Source organism: Carex rostrata, unplaced genomic scaffold, assembly GCF_964058835.1.
Source record: "Carex rostrata unplaced genomic scaffold, lpCarRost1.2 SCAFFOLD_38, whole genome shotgun sequence".
NCBI classification, from domain to species: domain Eukaryota; kingdom Viridiplantae; phylum Streptophyta; class Magnoliopsida; order Poales; family Cyperaceae; genus Carex; species Carex rostrata.
Genome location: NW_027601202.1, coordinates 17,501 through 22,500, shown reverse-complemented (window position 1 = coordinate 22,500; position 5,000 = coordinate 17,501).

Below are 5,000 nucleotides of genomic sequence, written 5' to 3'. Positions count from 1 at the left end.
GATTTTCAGGGGGTGGTAACCCTGGGCGTGGCTAGAGCCTCAAAATGCATATTCCCCTATAGGGGGGCAAGGTTTTCAAAAATGGGTGCCCCCTCATGTACACGCGCGTGGGTGTACATGGCCCCGTCGGTGCCAGCGTGGGTGGAAAATGGCCCGAAAACAGCCCAGCGGCAAGCGGAAGCGGCTAACGTTGGGCAAAACTGACCCGAAAGCAGTATAGCTTGGAAAATTAAGCGGATGCAGCCAATTGTTGGCGAAAACTAAGCGGATACGGCCAAGTGACGGTGAAAAATGGCCCGAAAACAGTCCAGCGGCAAGCGGAAACGGCTAACGTTGGGCAAAAGTGACCCGAAAACAGTTCAGCTGGGGGAAATTAAGCGGAAGCAGCCAAGCGTTGGGGAAAACCAAGCGGATACGGCCAAGAGTCGGTGGAAAATGGCCCGAAAACAGTCCAGCGGCAAGCGGAAACGGCTAACGTTGGGACAAAGTGACCCGAAAACAGTTCAGCTGGGGAAAATTAAGCGGATGCAGCCAAGCGTTGGGGAAAACTAAGCGGATCCGGCCCAGAGTCGGTGGAAATTGGCCCGAAAACAGTCCAGCGGCAAGCGGAAGCGGCTAACGTTGGGCAAAAGTGACCCGAAAACAGTTCAGCGGGGGAAAACTAAGCGGATGCGGCCACGCGTTGGGGAAAACTAAGCGGATACGGCCAAGTGTTGGGGAAAAATGGCCCGAAAACAGCCCAGCGGCAAGCGGAAGCGGCTAACGTTGGGGAAAAGTGACCCGAAAACAGTTAAGCGGGGGAAAACTAAGCGGATGCGGGCACGCGTTGGGGAAAACTAAGCGGATGCGGCCAAGTGTCGGTGGAAATTGGCCCGAAAACAGCCCAGCGGCAAGCGGAAGCGGCTAACGTTGGGCAAAAGTGACCCGAAAACAGTTCAGCGGGGGAAAACTAAGCGGATGCGGCCACGCGTTGGGGAAAACTAAGCGGATACGGCCAAGTGTTGGGGAAAAATGGCCCGAAAACAGCCCAGCGGCAAGCGGAAGCGGCTAACGTTGGGGAAAAGTGACCCGAAAACAGTTAAGCGGGGGAAAACTAAGCGGATGCGGGCACGCGTTGGGGAAAACTAAGCGGATGCGGCCAAGTGTCGGTGGAAATTGGCCCGAAAACAGCCCAGCGGCAAGCGGAAGCGGCTAACGTTGGGCAAAAGTGACCCGAAAACAGTTCAGCGGGGGAAAACTAAGCGGATGCGGCCACGCGTTGGGGAAAACTAAGCGGATACGGCCAAGAGTCGGTGGAAATTGGCCCGAAAACAGTCCAGCGGCAAGCGGAAGCGGCTAACGTTGGGCAAAAGTGACCCGAAAACAGTTCAGCGGGGCAAATTTTTGAAATTTTTTTTGAAATTTTTTTGAATTTTTGAAATTTTTGAAGTTTTTTTGAGTTTTTGGACTTTTTTTGAATTTTTGAATTTTTTGAATTTTTTTGAATTTTTTTGAATTTTTTTGAATTTTTTGAATTTTTTTTGAATTTTTGAAATTTTTTTTTTTTTTTTGAATTTATTTGATTTTATAAATTTTTTGTGATTTTTTGAGATTTTTTTGAATATTTTACATGGGTGATTTCGACTTGGGGGATTTTCAGGGGGTGGTAACCCTGGGCGTGGCTAGAGCCTCAAAATGCATATTCCCCTATAGGGGGGCAAGGTTTTCAAAAATGGGTGCCCCCTCATGTACACGCGCGTGGGTGTACATGGCCCCGTCGGTGCCAGCGTGGGTGGAAAATGGCCCGAAAACAGCCCAGCGGCAAGCGGAAGCGGCTAACGTTGGGCAAAACTGACCCGAAAGCAGTATAGCTTGGAAAATTAAGCGGATGCAGCCAATTGTTGGCGAAAACTAAGCGGATACGGCCAAGTGACGGTGAAAAATGGCCCGAAAACAGTCCAGCGGCAAGCGGAAACGGCTAACGTTGGGCAAAAGTGACCCGAAAACAGTTCAGCTGGGGGAAATTAAGCGGAAGCAGCCAAGCGTTGGGGAAAACCAAGCGGATACGGCCAAGAGTCGGTGGAAAATGGCCCGAAAACAGTCCAGCGGCAAGCGGAAACGGCTAACGTTGGGACAAAGTGACCCGAAAACAGTTCAGCTGGGGAAAATTAAGCGGATGCAGCCAAGCGTTGGGGAAAACTAAGCGGATCCGGCCCAGAGTCGGTGGAAATTGGCCCGAAAACAGTCCAGCGGCAAGCGGAAGCGGCTAACGTTGGGCAAAAGTGACCCGAAAACAGTTCAGCGGGGGAAAACTAAGCGGATGCGGCCACGCGTTGGGGAAAACTAAGCGGATACGGCCAAGTGTTGGGGAAAAATGGCCCGAAAACAGCCCAGCGGCAAGCGGAAGCGGCTAACGTTGGGGAAAAGTGACCCGAAAACAGTTAAGCGGGGGAAAACTAAGCGGATGCGGGCACGCGTTGGGGAAAACTAAGCGGATGCGGCCAAGTGTCGGTGGAAATTGGCCCGAAAACAGCCCAGAGGCAAGCGGAAGCGGCTAACGTTGGGCAAAAGTGACCCGAAAACAGTTCAGCGGGGGAAAACTAAGCGGATGCGGCCACGCGTTGGGGAAAACTAAGCGGATACGGCCAAGAGTCGGTGGAAATTGGCCCGAAAACAGTCCAGCGGCAAGCGGAAGCGGCTAACGTTGGGCAAAAGTGACCCGAAAACAGTTCAGCGGGGCAAATTTTTGAAATTTTTTTTGAAATTTTTTTGAATTTTTGAAATTTTTGAATTTTTTTTGGGTTTTTGGACTTTTTTTGAATTTTTGAATTTTTTGAATTTTTTTGAATTTTTTTGAATTTTTTGAATTTTTTTTGAATTTTTGAAATTTTTTTTTTTTTTTGAATTTATTTGATTTTATAAATTTTTTGTGATTTTTTGAGATTTTTTTGAATATTTTACATGGGTGATTTCGACTTGGGGGATTTTCAGGGGGTGGTAACCCTGGGCGTGGCTAGAGCCTCAAAATGCATATTCCCCTATAGGGGGGCAAGGTTTTCAAAAATGGGTGCCCCCTCATGTACACGCGCGTGGGTGTACATGGCCCCGTCGGTGCCAGCGTGGGTGGAAAATGGCCCGAAAACAGCCCAGCGGCAAGCGGAAGCGGCTAACGTTGGGCAAAACTGACCCGAAAGCAGTATAGCTTGGAAAATTAAGCGGATGCAGCCAATTGTTGGCGAAAACTAAGCGGATACGGCCAAGTGTCGGTGAAAAATGGCCCGAAAACAGTCCAGCGGCAAGCGGAAACGGCTAACGTTGGGCAAAAGTGACCCGAAAACAGTTAAGCTGGGGGAAATTAAGCGGAAGCAGCCAAGCGTTGGGGAAAACCAAGCGGATACGGCCAAGAGTCGGTGGAAAATGGCCCGAAAACAGTCCAGCGGCAAGCGGAAACGGCTAACGTTGGGACAAAGTGACCCGAAAACAGTTCAGCTGGGGAAAATTAAGCGGATGCAGCCAAGCGTTGGGGAAAACTAAGCGGATCCGGCCCAGAGTCGGTGGAAATTGGCCCGAAAACAGTCCAGCGGCAAGCGGAAGCGGCTAACGTTGGGCAAAAGTGACCCGAAAACAGTTCAGCGGGGGAAAACTAAGCGGATGCGGCCACGCGTTGGGGAAAACTAAGCGGATACGGCCAAGTGTTGGGGAAAAATGGCCCGAAAACAGCCCAGCGGCAAGCGGAAGCGGCTAACGTTGGGGAAAAGTGACCCGAAAACAGTTAAGCGGGGGAAAACTAAGCGGATGCGGCCACGCGTTGGGGAAAACTAAGCGGATGCGGCCAAGTGTCGGTGGAAATTGGCCCGAAAACAGCCCAGCGGCAAGCGGAAGCGGCTAACGTTGGGCAAAAGTGACCCGAAAATGGATCAGCGGGGGAAAACTAAGCGGATGCGGCCACGCGTTGGGGAAAACTAAGCGGATACGGCCAAGAGTCGGTGGAAATTGGCCCGAAAACAGTCCAGCGGCAAGCGGAAGCGGCTAACGTTGGGCAAAAGTGACCCGAAAACAGTTCAGCGGGGGAAAACTAAGCGGATGCGGCCACGCGTTGGGGAAAACTAAGCGGATACGGCCAAGAGTCGGTGGAAATTGGCCCGAAAACAGTCCAGCGGCAAGCGGAAGCGGCTAACGTTGGGCAAAAGTGACCCGAAAACAGTTCAGCGGGGGAAAACTAAGCGGATGCGGCCACGCGTTGGGGAAAACTAAGCGGATACGGCCAAGAGTCGGTGGAAATTGGCCCGAAAACAGTCCAGCGGCAAGCGGTAGCGGCTAACGTTGGGCAAAACTGACCCGAAAACAGTTCAGCGGGGGAAAACTAAGCGGATGCGGCCACGCGTTGGGGAAAACTAAGCGGATACGGCCAAGTGTTGGGGAAAAATGGCCCGAAAACAGCCCAGCGGCAAGCGGAAGCGGCTAACGTTGGGCAAAAGTGACCCGAAAACAGTTCAGCGGGGGAAAACTAAGCGGATGCGGCCACGCGTTGGGGAAAACTAAGCGGATACGGCCAAGTGTGGGGGAAAAATGGCCCGAAAACAGCCCAGCGGCAAGCGGAAGCCGCTAACGTTGGGCAAAAGTGACCCGAAAACAGTCCAGCGGGGGAAAACTAAGCGGATGCGGCCACGCGTTGGGGAAAACTAAGCGGATACGGCCAAGCGTCGGTGAAAAAGGCCCGAAAACAGTCCAGCGGCACGCCGAAGCGGCTAACGTTGGGCAAAAATGGCCAAAAGCGGTGGAGCAGGGCGGTCTGAATCTATGCATCCACATAAAATGGGGGGTAAACCTGGGGGATTTCCAGGGGGTGGTAACCCTGGGCGTGGCTGGAGACCCAAAATGCATATTCCCCTATAGGGGGGAAGGATTTTTGGAAGAGGCAGCCCCTCATGTACATGCCAAGCGGGGTGTACATGGCCCCTGTGGGTGCCTCCGTCGGTGTAAAATGGCCCGAAAAACAAGATTATGTTACCCGAAGACAC